The following is a 20,498-nucleotide window of genomic DNA, read 5'->3' on the forward strand; positions in this document are numbered from 1 at the left end:
ACCCAACCACTTCGCTCTGCTGCCCCGGGACGCCTGGTTGCCCCGTCGCTCAGAGGTCCCTGCTGCCAATCGACCCGGTCGCGATTCTTTTCTGTCCTGGCCCCACAGTGGTGGAATGAAGTCCCCACTGATGTCAGGACAGCGGAGTCGCTGTATTGGGATATACAGTGGCTTGCAAAAGTATTCATATCCCTTGAACTTTTCCACATTTTGTCACGTTACGACCACAAACATAAATATATTTTATTGGAATTTTATGTGAAAGACCAACACAAAGTGGCACACAATTGTGAAGTACAAAGAAAATTATACATGATTAAAAAAAAAAAATTGCAAATAAAAAACTGAAAAGTGCGGTGTGCAAAAGTATTCACCCCCCTTTTCTCTGAGTGCAACCAATTGCCTTCAGAAGTTGCCTGATGATTGCTGAATGATCGAATGTTGACCTTTTTTTTTTTAAATTTATTTCTGATTTTTCCCTTTTTTCTCCCAATTTAGTGGCCAATCGATCCCTATTTTAATTCAAACATGCGTTCACCAACTGCATCTCTCTGGCCGGCAGTCTCGAAGGAGACCGCCTCCCCACTTTCGTGACAAGGCGACTCCAGGCCGAACCGCTGTTTTTTCCGACACACACAGAGACGCATTCACGTGACGAACACAAGCCGACTCCGCCCCCCTCCCGAAGACAGTGTTGCCAATGTTTGCTGCTTCATCGAGTCCGGCCATAGTCGGATCTGACGAGACCGGGGCGCGAACCCCGGTTCCCAGTGGGCAACTGCATCGACACAAAGCCGATGCTTAGACCGCTACACCACCGCGGACTGTTGACCTAATGACTAAATAGAGTCAACCTGTGTGTAATCTAATCTCAGTACAAATACAGATGTTCTGTGACGGCCTCAGAGGTTTGTTAAGAGAATATTGGGGATCAAACAGCATCATGAAGTCCAAGGAACACACCAGACAGGTCAGGGATAAAGTTGTGGAGAAGTTTAAAGCAGGGTTAGGCTATAAAAAGATTTCCCACGCTTTGAACATCTCACGGAGCACTGTTCAATCCATCATCTGGAAATGAAAAGAGTATGGCACAACTGCAAACCTACCAAGACACGGCCGTCCACCTAAACTTACAGGCCGAACAAGGAGAGCACTGATCAGAGATGCAGACAAGAGGCCCATGGTGACTCTGGACGAACTGCAGAGATCCACAGCTCAGGTGGGGAAATCTGTCCACAGGACAACTGTTGGTCGTGCACTGCACAAATCTGGCCTTTATGGAAGAGTGGCAAGAAGAAAGCCATTGTTAAAAGAAAACCACAAGAAGTCCCGTTTGCAGTTTGCCAGAAGCCATGTGGGGGACACAGCAAACATGTGGAAGAAGGTGCTTTGGTCAGATGAGACCAAAATTGAACTTTTTGGCCTAAATGCAAAACGCTATGTGTGGTGGAAAACTAACACTGCACATCACTCTGAACACACCATCCCCACTGTCAAACATGGTGGTGGCAGCATCATGCTCTGGGGGTGCTTCTCTTCAGCAGGGACAGGGAAGATGGTCAGAGTTGATGGGAAGATGGATGGAGCCAAATACAGGGCAATCTTGGAAGAAAACCTGTTGGAGTCTGCAAAAGACTTGAGACTGGGGCGGAGGTTCACCTTCCAGCAGGACAACGACCCTAAACATAAAGCCCGGGCTACAATGGAATGGTTTAAAACAAAACATATTCATGTGTTAGAATGGCCCAGTCAAAGCCCAGACCTAAATCCAATTGAGAATCTGTGGCAAGATCTGAAAACTGCCGTTCACAAACGCTCTCCATCTAATCTGACTGAGCTTGAGCTGTTTTGCAAAGAAGAATGGGCAAAAATTTCAGTCTCTAGATGTGCAAAGCTGGTAGAGACATCCCCCAAAAGACTTGCAGCTGGAATTGCAGCAAAAGGCGGTTCCACAGAGTATTGACTCAGGGGGGCTGAATACTTTTGCACACCGCACTTTTCAGTTTTTTATTTGTAACAACAATTTAAAATCGTGTATAATTTTCTTTGTGCTTCACAATTGTGTGCCACTTTGTGTTGGTCTTTCACATAAAATTCCAATAAAATATATTTATGTTTGTGGTCGAAACGTGACAAAATGTGGAAAAGTTCAAGGGGTATGAATACTTTTGCAAGCCACTGTATACGTATATATATATATATATATATATATATATATATATATATATATATATATATATATATATATACACTACCATTCAAAAGTTTGGGATCACCTAAACAATTTCGTGTTTTCCATGAAAAGTCACACTTATTCACCACCATATGTTGTGAAATGAATAGAAAATAGAGTCAAGACATTGACAAGGTTAGAAATAATGATTTGTATTTGAAATAAGATTTTTTTTACATCAAACTTTGCTTTCGTCAAAGAATCCTCCATTTGCAGCAATTACAGCATTGCAGACCTTTGGCATTCTAGCTGTTAATTTGTTGAGGTAATCTGGAGAAATTGCACCCCACGCTTCCAGAAGCAGCTCCCACAAGTTGGATTGGTTGGATGGGCACTTCTTTGAGCAGATTGAGTTTCTGGAGCATCACATTTGTGGGGTCAATTAAACGCTCAAAATGGCCAGAAAAAGAGAACTTTCATCTGAAACTCGACAGTCTATTCTTGTTCTTAGAAATGAAGGCTATTCCATGCGAGAAATTGCTAAGAAATTGAAGATTTCCTACACCGGTGTGTACTACTCCCTTCAGAGGACAGCACAAACAGGCTCTAACAGGTACTATTTAATGAAGATGCCAGTTGGGGACCTGTGAGGCGTCTGTTTCTCAAACTAGAGACTCTAATGTACTTATCTTCTTGCTCAGTTGTGCAACGCGGCCTCCCACTTCTTTTTCTACTCTGGTTAGAGCCTGTTTGTGCTGTCCTCTGAAGGGAGTAGTACACACCGGTGTAGGAAATCTTCAATTTCTTAGCAATTTCTCGCATGGAATAGCCTTCATTTCTAAGAACAAGAATAGACTGTCGAGTTTCAGATGAAAGTTCTCTTTTTCTGGCCATTTTGAGCGTTTAATTGACCCCACAAATGTGATGCTCCAGAAACTCAATCTGCTCAAAGAAGTGCCCATCCAACCAATCCAACTTGTGGGAGCTGCTTCTGGAAGCGTGGGGTGCAATTTCTCCAGATTACCTCAACAAATTAACAGCTAGAATGCCAAAGGTCTGCAATGCTGTAATTGCTGCAAATGGAGGATTCTTTGACGAAAGCAAAGTTTGATGTAAAAAAAATCTTATTTCAAATACAAATCATTATTTCTAACCTTGTCAATGTCTTGACTCTATTTTCTATTCATTTCACAACATATGGTGGTGAATAAGTGTGACTTTTCATGGAAAACACAAAATTGTTTGGGTGATCCCAAACTTTTGAACGGTAGTGTGTATATATATATATATATATATATATATATATATATATATATATATATATATATATATGGGGCATCACTGTTGCCGGGTTGTCTTATTGTGCACTCTCTCTCTCTTGAATAAAGTCGGGTCACAGCACAATGAAAGTCTGCTTCGCTCCTGTTATTTTATTACGTGCTTCAAGTTTGGTACAAAGAAGTCGGCGCCTTCCGTCCGTGAATCTAACAGTGAGTACATGGAGGGGAGGATGAAGAGAAGTAACAGTCGGATCATGGGGGTCGCTGAGCATCCAGGATCAGGCTCTCTTTCCAAACGTCTTAAGGAAGTGTTCCAGATGGACAAAGACGATCGAGCGCGCACACCGAAGTCTGACGCAGAGAAACCTGGGAGACGAGCCGCGTGTGATCATTGCAAAATTACACGGCGACAGGGACGCCATGGACATTCTGAGGAAGGCCCGTTATCGCGGTGGCCAACTCAACTACAACGGCAATCGCCATATTTCCAGACTCAGACCGCTCGCCTCCTCTTTACGTGTGTATGGACACGCTTCTGCGAGTCACTTATACGTGTTCGTTGACACGTATCTCACACGTAGCGCTATCTATCCCTTTTAACTGTCAAGGACAACGCTCCTGAGTTCTCTAGACAACTCGGTATCCAATAAACTATTGAAGGATGGTAACTTCGCTTTTTAGGTGTTTAAAGTATGTTCTAAAGGCTCTAAATGTCTTACAGTGTCATCTGGTAACTCCAACTAAAAAGGTTGACTACCCCTTTAAGGCGCTCAAATATGGCATATGACCCCTTTAAGGCAATCTAACATGGTCTAGACACCTCAATGTGTCATCAAGTAACTTATATTAAAACGGTGGACTAGCCCTTTAAGGTTGTCTCAACATGTCACTTACCATAGCCTAGACACCACAGGAATAAACACACATGAATATAATCCACACTCACACAGGTACATTGAATTATATATACAAATGTATTATGAGTAATAATTATCAAAATGAATGAAAGTGATAAGCCTCAATGGCTAACAAGCATCTGCATTCAGATATACACAAATTAATCAGACTAACACATTAGCATACAGCTCAATAACCCTATAACTAAGCCGGCAATAAAATAAAAGAAAGTCAACCCCCCACATCCGGCTTGTACTCACAATGAATGCTCCTCTTCGTCTCAGCGCAGCAGCGAACGTCAGGCCGGCAGCCATCCTAGCTAACTGGCTAGTTAGCCGTTAGCACCATCTCACGGTCGAACCGTGCGCTCGCCTCGGCAGCACAACACGGCAACAGACGACTCCTTCTGCGTTCCTCGATGGTCGCATGAACCCACCACTACACTGTAAATGATAACGTTACTTCGCTAAACTAGAAGACGGCCCGACTCACTGTGGGGAGAGCCCCTCACCGCAGCCAGTCCATTCGCGCGTCTTGCTGTGCTAGCAACGAACACTGACTGGCTAGCTCGCTCCGTAACGTCGCTGGGTCCACATATGGGACTGACGAGTAGTCAGTTTGTCTCCCCAGTCCACACAAACAGTTCCCGGGATGGGTCTCGGTCAGACACCCGCACACATCACTGTTCACTAAACTTCAATTACATTTCTCTCACCGCAAAATAGCATATAACAACTCGACATCACACTGCTCCGTTGCTCACACCAGGGACGAGTGACCTACTTTCTCCCAGTCTAGTCTGCTCGCGCTGACGTTTTCCGATGCCCTCTCAACCAATCACATTCAAGGTAAGGTATTCTCTCCACAGCCAACCAATCACAACAATGGTAAGTTTCAGCACTAAAAGTAAATGCATTTCACATTGGTAAACAACTGTTTTGCAGAACGATATCAACAATATAATATATCTAAGGCCTATAATTTAACCACAGGGTTACACACAGATGCCGCTAGGGGCGCCCTGTAGCCTACTAGGTGTGTCATGACCATGGTCGTGACGCAATAGAAGGTCGAAAATATTGAACAAAGATGACGGAGCGAATGTTCCTGGCTGCTGTCTTTGCCAACTTCTCCCAGAAAGTACAGCTGTTGAACCTCTTCAGTGACGTCTCTCACCGCTTGAGAGTGACACACTCGCTCCCAGTGTCCCTTTTTATGACACTTGCTGCACTTCCTGTTCACTGCAGGACACTTCCGCTCACCGGTGTGCCGCCTGTTGCCGCACCTCCCGCATTCGTCTGCTATGTTGGTTGCAGGACTGCTGCCGCCGTGACGCTGTCCGCCCTTTTTGTTGCGCCCCCAGTGGCCAGAAGACGGGATTGCGGTCCCAGTGGCAACTAATACGTGTCCGTATACGCGTATTTCGGTCTCGCAAAAAACGTGTCCTCTGACACGTACGTATTGTGACGTAGCGTAGTCCGGACTACACAGCCAACGTCGCTTAAGCCAGAGCGGCTTTCACGGACGTCAGGAAGATGCTCCAAGGAAGACCAGGAGTCCGTCATGGAATGCTCTTTCCCGCTAGATTTCGCATTTCCCACAACGAGGAGAAAGAGTTCGTGGACGCCGCCAAAGCTGTGGACTATGTAAAGAAAAAGCTCATTCCGTTAACTGATAGGGGCAAGTGACCAAACGTAAAAGTGTCCTTGTTTATATGATAAGAGTAACACATGAACATGTCTATGTCGACAACTTTGTAAATGTCAAGTCTATACAGTCGATACGAGTATTTTTATTTCTTATTAATGGCAAGGTTAACAGAATATGCAAATCCCTTTGTGGTTGTCTGTACATTTGCATGTCGATATACCCGTGCACTTTGGTACTCTGTGTGTGTGTGGAAATGGATTTGATGGAGGTTTGTCAATGCAAACCTGCTGTAATGAACAAAGGGCATAGCCCCATAGGACACATTTACTTATCTATAATTTTTTTTCTGTCATTTTTCTCTGTATTTACCTTGGCTGTGACTATTTCCCAGCTTCACAATAAGCTCTATATGTGATATATATAATTACTTTGATAGCAGAGACATTGAGGTTAAGGTGTCGTTATCTTTGCTAGGTTGTATTCGTAAGCTCTGCAGGAACCTGAGTGCTAACTGGCGACACTAGACTAGTTGGTATGCTTGGTTTTATATCCAAGCAAATGCGAACATTTTTAAAGACTGTTCTCACAGCTGCCTGTTCAGACCTGCAGCCTGGGACCCTGTCCTAAAAAGAGTGATCGGACGCTAATGCTGGTGGAGTTCATGGTTTATCTTATTTTATGTTCAGTTCTATTTGCACGGATCCCACTGTTCCCCAGGGATCCTGCCATAAGAATAAGAGCAACAGGGAAATTGACTTTTACTTTATCCCAATACAAATGCTTTTTGTTAATGTTAAAACATTATGGTGATCATACTGCTGTACTTAGTGTTACTAATTATTTCACACACTATTTCATAATTTTACATGTATATCCATTTACATATGTATTTTACTTTTTTGTTTTCTTTTGTTACGATACACCACTTTCCCCACATTATCTACCCTCACCTACTGCAAGTACTTTCTTATACCCACCCACCTACTCTCATACAATCACACACATCGATACTACGTCCCACTTCCAACTCTCTCCTCCACACTTGCCTTCCCTTCCCATCACATTACTCAAGGCAAAACTAATACTCTACATAATTCTAACTTTAAGTCATGGGATCACTTAAAGTCATAAGGTACAATGTGAAAGGTCTTCATAGTCCTATAAAGAGGAAGAAAATCCTTAATCAGTTAAAAAGGGCCAAAACTCAGATAGCATTTTTGCAAGAGACCCGCTTCTCGGAAATAGAACATGAGAAACTAAAAAAATCTTGGGCGGACAAAGTATTTTACTCATCACACCCATCAGGTAGGAAAGAGAGGCATACCAATTTGATACATAGGCAGGTTAATTTTACACAAACTAAAGTCCACAAAGATGCTGAAGGGAGATTTATTCTAGTAAATGGATCTATTGATGGAATACAAGTCTCTTTTACCAACATTTATGCTCCAAATGAGGACGAGCCTGGCTTCATTAGTACAATCTTCACCACAATCCTACAGAACAGCTCTGGTATCTTACTGCTAGGAGGGGATTTCAACTGTGTTATGTCTCAGCTTATGGATAGACAACCTACCTCAAAATTTCCCACTTCTAGAATGAGTAAAATTCTTAGACTTATCGACAGAGTCAGGTCTGGTGGACGTGCGGAGATGTAAATTCCCTAAAGGTAGAGATTTCTCTTTTTACTCACATAGACATTCATCCTATTCTAGAATTGATTATTTTTTTCACCCCCAAAGCAGACCTCCACAGGATAGAAGACATGGAGATTCTGCCAATTACTCTCTCTGATCATGCACCTCTAGCACTCTCATGGAACATAGGTCACAGGGCAACAACTAAACAATGGCGATTAAATGCATCACGTTTAAACAATAAGGAATTTATCTCATTTGTGACAACTGAACTAAGCAACTATCTAGATCCAAATATCTCGCCCAAAATATCACCTCTCATTCTATGGGACTGTACTAAGGCTTATATTAGAGGTCGCATTATCTCATTTACAAGCGCAAAAAAAAGAGAAGGGAAACAAAACAACATGAATTAGAAGACAAACTAAGACAGCTCGAGCAACAACATAAAAGAACCCCATCCTCCAATCTACTTAATGCGCTCAAACAAGCACGAAGAGATCTAAATAGCTTAATCACCAAAAAGACTGAGGGCAGCTTAAGGTTCACCCATCAAAAAATATTATGAAAATGGTAACAGGGCAAGTAGATTGTTAGCATTAAGACTTAAAAAACAGCAATCATCCAATGCAGTACAGAAATTAAAGCCTAATAGCTCAACACTTACAAAACCAGATGAAATGTCAAGAGTCCTTTTCAGAATTTGCAGGAAGATATTATGGGGACAATATCAGAAGACTATTAAATTTAGTGACTCATCTGAAAGTCAAGGAGGAGGAAGCAATGATATTATCCCTCGATGCCCAGAAGGCATTCGATCAAGTGTCCTGGCAATACTTCAAACACTGAAACGATTCCAATTTGGTCCTAATTTTATAAAGTGGATACAAACACTATATTCTAATACACAAGCTGCTGTTAAAGTAAATGGGGCTCTATCAAACCGATTTGCCCTAGAACGTGGCTGCAGACAGGGCTGCTCTCTATCACCCCTACTGTTCAATATTAGTATTGAACCACTAGCACAGCTTATCAGCGATGACAATTAACATAAAGGGACTGACAGTAAATGAAGAACACAAATTATCCTTATACGCAGATGATCTGCTTTTATATGTAGCCGAACCTATGACAACAACCCCACACTTAAAGGCTCTTATTTCAACATATGGGTACTTCTTGGGTTATAAAGTAAATGTGGACAAAACAATAGCAATGCATGTAAGTGGTAGAATTCCTCAAATGGCCAAACTCCAGAGTTGGTTTAAATGGCCTAAAGATGGTATTAAATATCTCGGTATTCAAATCCCCCCATCGCTAGGAAAGCTAAATGATGCAAATTACAAACGCATAATTCATAATCGAATCAATTTTATTTGTATAGCCCAATATCACAAATTACAAATTTGCCTCAGTGGGCTTAACAGCAACACAACATCCTGTCCTTAGACCCTCTCATCGGATAAGGAACAACTCCCTAAAAAAAACCTTTAACAGGGAGAAAAAATAGGAAGAAACCTCAGGGAGAGCAACAGAGGAGGGATCTCTCACCCAAGATGGACAGCGTGCAATGGATGTTGTGTTCATGCAATTTACATAATACAACATTGAAAGAGGATAACAGAATTATAATGGACATAGAATTTATGAAGAACATGATGCACAGGATGCCAGGCAGTTTCCATCAGTAAGGATTTGGACCAGTGGTCAACACTTCCCCTGTCTTTGTTACGCCATATTGAGAGCATGCGCATGAATGTGCTACCTAAGCTTCTCTGTCAATTTCAGATGATACCTATTGATATTCCTAAATCTATATTTGATAAATTAGACAGGCTCATTTCAAATTTTATATGGCAAGGAAACGACCAAGAATTAGACTAAAAACATTACAGCTATCAAAACCGCATGGAGGGCTCAAACTCCCAAATCTAAGATATTATTTTTGGGCAGCACAGTTAAAACCTTTAACAATATGGATTCAGGATCTTACATGTACTCACTGGCTTAACAAAGAAAAAAGCTTGTGTGTGAAGCCCCTACAGACCTTGCCTTTCCTAGATGTCCCCTTAAGAGAAACTCAAATGGGTGAATGGACTAGAGTTACACTAAAAATCTGGAGGAAAATAAATTGTCATTTGGATTGCCTAAAGTAAGTTCTGCCCTAATATTGGATTGGATCTATAAAGGATTTTGTACCCTCCCATATAGATGCAGGTTTTAGAAAATGGTCAGAATATGGACTCACTAATCTACACCAAATTAATAAGGATGGCATCCTTAAATCGTTTGAACAGCTGAGAGAGGGATTTATGCTTCCTAACACAGATTTTTTTTTCAGGTATTTACAATTAAGGGACTTTTTAACAAAACATAAAGAGTGGGATAGAGTATTGGTGCCCACTCCAATTGACCCTTCGCGATGCCCCGCCCCCCTTGGTTACTGTTGCTACACCTGGCAAGCTATCGTCCATCCGCGAAATTTAAACATGGCGTTTACTGTCATGTCAGTGACAGATATTCCAGGTGAATTGACATCCAATTTCTGGAAAAGCAAGGAGATATCAGAGAGAAGTAGACAGAAAGGCTTGCAATATGCATTTGAAAGCTACATCCATGATATAATTTGTCAGCGTGTGAATGAAGGGGAAATTAAAATCGAGGCTAAAGCCTACAGGTCCCAACATAAGACCCAGGCACCCCACGTCCTAACTATTCACGTTAAGGACAAGGAGATAAATGAATGCTCGTGTACAGCAGGGTAAGACAATATAGATAGTTGTATTTTAAGCTGACATTTAGTTATGAGTCCATATAGCCTACTAGCTAGCTTTCAGAGCTAGCTAACATTAGGCTATGTTTTAGCTAGCCAGGCGGATCAGGGGAGCTCACATGCACTTTCCCGTTTGTTTAAAGTGCACCAGGATATTGCTCACACATCATGGGCTTGATCCATACACTGGATCTTATAAAGGCAAGAACAGAAGAGTCAGCTAAGTCCTGCACAAGTTTGCCACAACAATGGCACAAACCAAGAGGTGGTAAAATAAAGGCTGTGACCGTATCATCGGTGGTGGTCGCAAAGGCTAGATAGGATCGAAAGCGGAAACCAGTAGACTGTCACTACACCGGGAGCAGGTAAGTTAACTGGATTGTCACCGACTACCTGGAATGACCTGTCATATTCCCCCCAAAATGACATACTTTACATATTCAGCAGTTGTCCATATTGATATTAATAAGGTTTTGATATTATTTTCCAAGGACCCCCTCAATAACGGACGAGGACTTGGCACTACTGAGACAGCAGACGGGAGCACCCATCAGCTACTTGGCTAACAGACTGCCTATCGATATAACTATAGGGGAAAACAAGTACCCCCTTGGAAGTGGTTTGAGCCAACAGGTAAATGAAAAAGGATTTGACTGAGTCAACATAAGTATTTATTTTGTATCCAAAAGTCACTTGTTACATAGGCAATAGTGTACAAGTAATTTCAAGTAGGTTAGTATCATACAATATTACATAGGACTAATATGACTAAAGAAACATGAAAAAGGATGTAGTGGACATGTACCTGTATTATAGGACAATAATAACTTGTAGACAGAAAGGTACGAGAGGAGGGGACCCTTAGCCACCAGGGCGCCTCCTGAACACTGGTCTTTGATGATGTGTGGTTGGAAGTTGGACAGCATGCTAACCATATACCATATCTGATTTATGTTGGAAAGTCGGGACATTGGTATTCTACCAGAAACAATCTTAAACTTTTTAATTTTGGCAATTACCCTTTCCACGTGAACTCTGTGTTTGGCAATTTTTTGGTCATCTCAGCATCTGCATGTGGCACCTGACGGTTAGATCTAGCAAAAGGTGGAATGTTCAGTCTGAGACCAATCTCTTCCACTTCTTTTTCAATCAGAAAATCTTTGTCGGTCATTAATCCATCTCCAACTTTAAGGTAGCCATACTGAATACAACCCTGCAGTAGCTCTATGATATTACACTGATTAAAGATCTCTTTGTCTGAAATAGATCCAGCGAATATAGCAGACACATACATAACTGCACCTCGTGGGTCACAAGCAACTAGTGACTTCAGTGTGTTGGAGGACTTGTAGGTTGAATAGGTTTGACTCTGCAACAGTAATGAGCTGGGCTTCTGTGTCTTCAGTTCTGTGCAGTCCAGAATTGCAAATGTATTTGGGAATTCCTCTTTAAAGTTAACAGGCATGTTCTGTGAAATGACATCTCTATGCGGCCAAATGGACATTTGGCCAAGTCTGTCATACATGTAGTCTACCCAGGAGTTTATCAGTGTGCTGACACTCTGTACACGAATCTGAAATCGAAATGCTAAATCTTTGTGGTCAAAAATTTGTCTTAGTTTCATTAGTGTGAGTAAAAACTGACTACGCACGGGAAGTTTTTGGATCTCAATGTCTGGCATTTTGTAAGAGAGAGGAATGTTTGTTTGTGGAGTGATGGGATCATTGGGTACTTTGAAAAATTCACATAAGCTGTTGAACTGATCATAGGTGAATCCAGTGCAGTAGTGAAAGTACTCAGGTACATGACTGTTGTTTAGACACTCTGGGGTTAATGCATTTGTAGTGTATGCATGAAGTTCCTTCCCAAGCAACTGGATTTGGCTGTCTGTGGCTTGAAGTTCCATCTTCAGGTTCAACATCTCCTGCTTCTAATCTGCTAGTGTCTCCTTTAGAGTCTCCAATGCCTCTCCATGGTTGTCTGGGTCATGATGTGTCTCTGTAAATGACAAAATGATAAAACATTAGTTAATAATTTGTACATATTTCTTCCCTTTTACAGCTTCCTCTTGTCAGGCCAGCAAGACGAACACCACCTACAAACCAGCCTGGCGATTTCCCTGATTTCCCATTGCCGCCACAACCAACACATGTCTGTACGGTGCTCAGTCGAAATGAAATGCGTAGCTACAGTAAAATGACAGTCACTTTGGCAGAATCTGTAGCTCTAGAACGTGAGACCATACAACAGGACACAAGTAACATTTGGCATCTTGAAAAGTCTCCCCGACTCACATCAAGCTCCTTTCATAGAATATGCATAAGGAGAGCCAACCATGATATCCTTGCCGCTAGTATCAAAACCAAGGCCCCAAGACAGACCAAGGCAATGAAAAGAGGGGTAGATCTAGAACCTATAGCTGCAATGCAGTACTCTGAGGTCACAGGCAATCTAGTGTTCCCATGTGGCTTTGTGGTTAATCCTCATGCTCCACACCTTGGCACTTCACCAGACAGGAAGGTGATAGAGAGGGGGGATAGTACAAGCTATGGACTTTTGGAGATCAAGTGCCCATCAAAAGACAATTTCAAAGACTGTACCTATCTTGTGAGGCAGGCAGATGGTAGCTACAAGCTAAAGGAGAGCCACTCCTATCACTACCAAATAACGGGGCAGCTGGGACTTAGGGGCATGCCATTGTCTGACTTCTTTGTAATGTGCACTGAAGATTATCACCTAGAGCGTATATACGTATTTTGATGCAGTAAAGTGGGGTAACATGAAAAACAAATTAGATTTGTTTTTCTTTGACTACTTTCTCAGCAGATGCCATCAGTAGAACAGAAATAAATAGACACATAAGTACATAGATGCACTTGAACACTTACCTGTATCACTGTCACAGGCTTGAGCAGCAGTGTCTTCGGCAGGGTTTGGAGAAGCAGTGTCCTCAGTAGGGTTTGAGCTGCAGGCTTGCAGAGCATCCTGTTCCTCACTTCTGGTTCTGTAAAAAAGTTCAGTTTGACAATCATTTAGTTAGAAACAAAAACACAAATTAATTAATAAATGCTGTATTTATCATTTTAAACAGACAGAAAGCGGGAATCCTGGGGTGGGTTTTGATACAAAATTGAATGCATTCATTCAGTGTAGCCTAGCAATCCAAATGCATTCATGTACATATTCCTTGACCAATCTATGAAATTAAAAGTTGTGTGTAAACTGCGTGGTTGAAAGAAATGTCATGTCCTCTCAAACTCAATAAAATTGTTAATGTTACTTTGATTGCTCGTCACCTTTTTGTTGGAGGCTTTCGGCAACCTCCATAATGTTCCTTCCTTTGGACAGTTGCAGGGATAGCAGCTATGGGATTCGGATATTCAGGTGTAGGCTATCCATTCGCAAAATGCTAAAAGATAACAGTTGATAGTTAAGAGCATGCATACCTTCGCAACCAACATTACCAGCTAGTTTCTTTTATGTGCTAAATTTGCTATGATACTTCCCCTTTCTCTGAACTAGCTAGCTAGCAGCACTATCTGCGTCTGTATAAGAGACTAGGGTTGTCAGATGTAACGTTAGCTAGCAACTTCTCTACATTTGAAAAGATGTTGCCGATTGAGATGATGGAAGAGTTTGGGGCACTGAGACGATAACATAACTCATAACCTACTGTAAACTAGTAATAAAACACGTTAGCCTCTAGTTAACGGGTCTGACCCTTTAGCCGAGCGGTTAGTGATATCGCCTTGTGGCGCAATACACCACGTATCGAATCCCGCACCGGGCAAGAAAATAACCGGTTACATTCTTGCCCGGTGCGGGATGCGATACGGGGTGTTCTTTACAGTACTAGTAGTACTGCTGTCTGATTTGCAGGTACCGTAAGCGCACCGCTTCTGCATTTCCTCGACAGCTTGCCAGGCCTCCCCTGCTTAGTAACGGTTACTAACGTAGGATTGGACAGTGGCTGTTCTAGGGCGGGGCTTAGCGAAGAGTCAATTGAAGGGTTCTTGATAAAATTACGAACAGGGATCGGGGATAAGAAAGTCATAAGTCATGTTTACCAAATATTTTTAGGCTTGAATATGAATAATACACTGCAGATGAGAAGATGGGAAACTGAAATTAATACAGGTATACCACAGGACATGTGGGAAGAAATATGCACTGAAGCAAATCTAGTAACCCATTCAAATACATTGAGGGACTTCAAATGGAAGGTAACTATGAGATTCTTTCAGACACCAGAAATAGTGGCTTAAAATGGGCCCAACACACTCAAATAAATGCTGGAGAAACTGTGGAACACAAATTGGCAACCATACTCACATATTTTGGACATGCCCTAAATTAAGAACTTTTTGGGAAGAGCTGTTTGAGGCACTTAAAGAAGTATTCCACCAAAATTTCACAAAAGATCTAAAGATGGCATTACTGGGATTAATGCTGGAAGGACTTGATGGAAGAGCTAAAAAATACCTTTTACAAATATTACTAACAGCAGCAATTAAATGCATCACAATTAAGTGGTTAAAACCTGACCCCCAACATACAATTTATGGACTGAGAAACTATGGGAAATATATCAGATAGAACAAATAACATACTCTTTGAGATTTCAGAAAGATATATTTATTAAAAGATGGAGCCCAGCCATGGCTATATTGAGACAGTGAAGTGTTCTAGGCACTTGTATACATTCTGTATCATACATACATCTCTATCTTCTCAATTCACCTTATCTGTCTATGCATATACACGCACCCATACCACTACACACATGCATACACAACTCCCCTCCCTGACCCCGACCCCTCCTTTCCTTTTTTTTTTTTAATTATCCATGTCTTTAATTTATACCGCCACTACAACTAATACTTCAAGCTGAAGTAAGGTTTTTTTGTTTTTTGTATTTTTTCCTTTTATTTTTTTTAATTCCCTTTTGTTAAATTATCTGTAAACCGTATAGGTACAGCTGAAAAAATGGAAAAAACAGCAGGAAAAAATGTGAATTTGGTTGTATAAGTCCAGTTGCACTTGATTCAACTCCTTTGGAAAATAAAAACTAAGTAAAAAACAAAACAAAAAACAATGATTGTACCTCAAGAGGAGAAGCTTCTCAAACTTTTGATCCAATAGCCTGTTCCTCATTGGAGAGAGAGTCATGTTTCCTAGGCTAAAGAGTCTTTCTACCGGGGCGCTGGAGGGAGTGGCTGCATTATGTTTATGGGATATTTTCTTTATCATTGGAAATTGATTCAGAGTGTCCATCCCTGTCACTCCTGATTTGAGGTAATCGGCTCCTTCAGTTTCAGCAGTGGAATAGATGTCTTCATCCTCTTCAGAGGAAAAGAACTCCTCCTCTTTGGTAGAACCTGTGCTGTGGTGCTGTGTTGGGTTGGTTTACCTGGTTTCTGCTCCTGCTCCAGGACCTGTTTTCGGCACTCTGCTATGAGACTTGCCTTTGCCTGGCCCTTTGCTCCTGGTCACGCAAACAACGAAGCCTGAACTTCAGCAGGGTCACAGCAGCCAAGACAGCATATACACTTTCAAGAAAACATGCAAATCTTGTTTTGATTGCCTGAAATGGTACATATATAACAAGAGCATTATACATTATGAGCATAGTTTTAAAAATATTGCATTATACATTACATAGTTTCATAATGTATTTTAATTCAATGCAAAAAAAACATGTGTAGGCCTAGCCTATATGTTGTATTTATTTACAGCTAAAAGGCTTTGCAGGTTGATTGTTATAAAAGTGTCTCAGACAGCATATACCTGTAGGCTACATATCAATCACACATAGCCTATACACCCATATGAGTGACATAAATAAAATGCAATTGGGTGATTGATTAATTGATTAAATTAATGGTAAGTGCAAAAGAAAATAACAGCTCTTACCTGGACAATTGCATCTGGTAGGCCAACCAAGATCTGCAGTCCATTCTTCAATTCCAGAGTCTTGGACATCAGTGTTTCCAGTGTGGGTAGCAATGTGCCATAAAAACAGTTGTCTTCTCCCTGAAGAATGTCCGGTGTCACAGTAAGTGGCTTCATGACAGCACAATACTTTCTGAGAAACTGATGTTCCCTTTCACTGATACACTTCATCTGTAGTTTGGAGGAGATGGTGTTCATTCGACCGTAGGTATATCTCAGAAATTCGAGCCAGGGCATCGTAAAACGAATTCCCCCTAGTCGTGCACGGTACTAGAAGCCTCTTTGCAATAACGTCATCCACGATCTCCGAGACCACTGTGGATCGACTCGCCTTGTTCCACCGCCCTGCACACATTTGTGGTAGTGTTCCTGTAGATGGCTTTCATTTCAGGTGTTGACACCAGCCACTTATCCACATCAGTGCATGATACGAGATTCAGTGTGTGGGATGCACATCTCTGATGTGGAGGTAAAGAAATCATGTCATCACCATCATCAGCGCCATTGAGCAGCACATCCCCGGTGTTTGTAAAAGTCACCTCGCCCTCCTTATCTTCAGAGTCCTCAGGTGGTTGGTTTATTTGAAAGGCCTTGACAAAATTAGAGCCATTATCTGTGCCAGTTGCTGTGATTTTAGGAGATAGGCCATGGGATGAGTGGATGATATCGAGCTCACTTGCAATACTGCCATACGTATGCTGATCCTTAAATATTCCGCATGCCAGCGCTGCTTTCCCACGTTGCATGTTGTGTTCAAATATCTGCTGTGGTAGCGACGTTCAAATATCTGCTGTGGTAGCGACATTCTAACTCCCCGAATGTCTTTTTGACCTCGACCTCCATTTTAGCCAATTCGTTGTCCAGGTATTTGCTAAATGTCTCTCTGCATGGTGGCCCACCTGCTCTTCTCACCGGTATTTTGCTAATTAGTTCTCTGAAGGCAACTGACCTCAGCTGTTGACATGGGAAGCATGTCTTCAGCAACATACCTTGCAATTCATCTGTGTAGTTCTGCCTGGCTTACAGACTGTGGAGCAGAGGGCGATTTACAATCAAGCCTTGCCTGTTTAGATGGAGTGGCTCCTCCTTGGTCAGCCGAGCTAATGTGGGCTGCACCTGGGTCACCGGTTTGAGCTGCGCCGGGCACTTTGGCAACTAGCTTAGTAGAAGCGTGATGTTTTGCCAGACGCTTCAGGAGATTAGAATTGCTATTCTTGGCAGTGGACAAAGTTTTCCTCCCTACAGCTCACCACTATATTCGTGCCCTTTGTCTCGAGGAGGGAAAAATAATGCTGGTATTTCCATGAGAGAAAGCTCACACCCGAACGATCATCAGCCATTGTGTGCAACGTGTGGGCTTACTGCACAACGTGACATTTTCCCCCCAGAATGCCGCTGTGTTGACGTTAAAGTCCAATGATAAGCCTTAATCCTCTGAAGTGGTCGGCTAGTTTCACATAAAGTAACGGAGTAACGAGCCCATTCAAATTTCAGTACTTGTAACGCCGTTATTGAATTTGAAAAGTAATGAGTTACACTACTAGATAGTGGAGTTACAGTTATTCCCAACACTGTCGATTACGGGTGCAAATGTGGCCGAGCTGTTACAGAATGTAGCAGAAGAATGGCAGTTCACGACCAGAGATGTAGTTTTAGTGACTGATAATGCCCCCAACATGACTGTTGCTGCGCAACTGGGTAGATTCCTTCATGTGAGATGTTATGCCCACACACTAAATCTGGCATCTCAGCAAGCGCTCAAGTTGCCCACTGTATCAAGGCTACCGGGGAGGGTCAGCTGTATTACCACGTTTTTCCACCACAGCACCACTGTAAAACACCAGCTTGAGGAGAAGCAGAAGCTACTTGGTCTGCCGTGTCGCAAGCTGAAAACAGACGTCAGCCGCTGGTGGGAGCAGTGCTCATGAGATGGCTGACGGGTTTCTGGAGCAACAACCTGCAATCTGCGCCCCCTTACTCTCTCCTCGGGTGAGGAGAGGAGGGGCTGACCTCTGCACTCTCAGTGAAGCAGATGTCTCAAATGCAGAGGATGTTATTAAGGCCCTAAAGCCTTAATAAAGATGTGACTACTCTCATATCAGAGAAGCATCCCCACATTGGGTTTGATTGCTCTATTGCATGCTCAACTCATCCAGGACACAAAGGACAGTATTGGAGAGTCATCAATGGTCCCGGAGATGAAACGGGCCATCAGCAGGGACCTCAGCAAAAGGTACACCAGTGAGCAGGAGAGAAGACATTTATTTAACTTATCCAGTTGGCAAAATAACAAATATTCCATAAACGATACAAGAATTTTGATATCGAATAGAAAAAGTACGTTTGTGTTTGGTCAGTGATCTTGTTCAAATGTGGTTTGGGTTGAAGGTATTGACACTGTGATTTAAAAATGTAAGGCTGTTGTGTTTGTCTGTTTTTATTGTTTATCTACACAGGTTGGACGGTTTGGAGACAAAGCAAGAGAGGCAAGATTGAGATGGTTTGGACATGTGCGGAGGGGAGACGCTGGGTATGTTGGGAGAAGAATGCTGAATATGGAGCTGCCAGGGAAGAGGAGAAGAGGAAGGCCAAAGAGGAGGTTTATGGGTGTGGTGAGAGAGGACATGCAGGTGTGACAGAGGGAGATGCAGAGGACAGGAAGAAATGGAGACGGATGATCCGCTGTGGCGACCCCTAATGGGACCAAGCCGAAAGTAGTAGTAGTAGAGTGTGTTTGTCTACAGCAAGAGGTGAGCGGAGAAGAGGAGGAAAACCCAGAGCACAACACAGTGAGTGAGGAGTACACCCCTCATCCCAAGACCACTGAGGAGCAACACCAAAGCCCCTCTGCTGCCGAGAGAAAGGCTTCATCTTCTCTGCCAGTGAATCTGCTGGTGCCAGAGCTGAGGAGGAAGTGACCAAGTATCATAGCGCTTCACCCCTCCCTCTCTTTCTCTCTGAGGATCCTCTCAGTTGGTGGAGTAAGAATGAGGTGATATTTCCAAGTTGGTCAAGAGATACTTGTGTATTCCAGGCACCAGTGTCTCTGCAGGGAATATAGTTACTGCACAGTGGAGCACACTTACACCAGAGCATGTACAAACCCCAATTCTAATGAAGTTGGGACGTTGTGTAAAACGTAAATAAAAACAGAATACAATGATTTGCAACTCCTTTTCGACCTATATTCAACTGAACACGCTACAAAGACAAGATATTTAATGTTCAAACTGATAAACTATATTGGTTTTTTTTTTTTGCAAATATTCACTCATTTTGAATTTGATGCCTGCAACACGTTCCAAAGAAGCTGGGACAGGGGCATGTTTACCACTGTGTTACATCATCTTTCCTTTTAACAACACTCAATAAGCGTTTGGGAACTGAGGACACTAATTGCTGAAGCTTTGTAGGTGGAATTCTTCCCCATTCTTGCTTGGATGTACGACTTCAGTTGCTCAACAGTCCGGGGTCTCCGTTGTCGTATTTTGCGCTTCGTAATGCGCCACACATTTTCAATGGGAGACAGGTCTGGACTGCAGGCAGGCCAGTCCAGTACCCACACTCTTTTACTACGAAGCCATGCTGTTGTAACACGTGCAGAATGTGGCTTGGCATCGTCTTGCTGAAATAAGCAGGGACGTCCCTGAAAAAGACGTCGCTTGGATGGCAGCATATGTTGCTCCAAAACCTGTATGTACCTTTCAGCATTAATGGTGCCTTCACAGATGTGCAAGTTACCCATGATGCCATGGGCACTAACACACCCCCATACCATCACAGATGCTGGCTTTTCAACTTTGCGCTGATAACAATCTGGATGGTCCTTTTCCTCTTTAGCCCAGAGGACACGACGTCCATGATTTCCAAAAACAATTTGAAATGTGGACTCGTCAGACCACAGCACACTTTTCCACGTTGCGTCAGTCCATCTCAGATGAGCTCGGGCCCAGAGAAGCCGGTGGCGTTTCTGGGTGGTGTTGATATCTGGCTTTTGCTTTGCATGGTAGAGTTTTAACTTGCACTTGTAGCGACAAACTGTGTTAACTGACGATGGTTTTCCCAAGTGTTCCTGAGCCCACATGGTAATATCCTTTACAGAATGATGTCGGTTTTTAATGCAGTGCCGCCTGAGG

The sequence above is a fragment of the Lampris incognitus genome, chromosome 5, assembly GCF_029633865.1.
Source record: "Lampris incognitus isolate fLamInc1 chromosome 5, fLamInc1.hap2, whole genome shotgun sequence".
Classification (NCBI taxonomy): domain Eukaryota; kingdom Metazoa; phylum Chordata; class Actinopteri; order Lampriformes; family Lampridae; genus Lampris; species Lampris incognitus.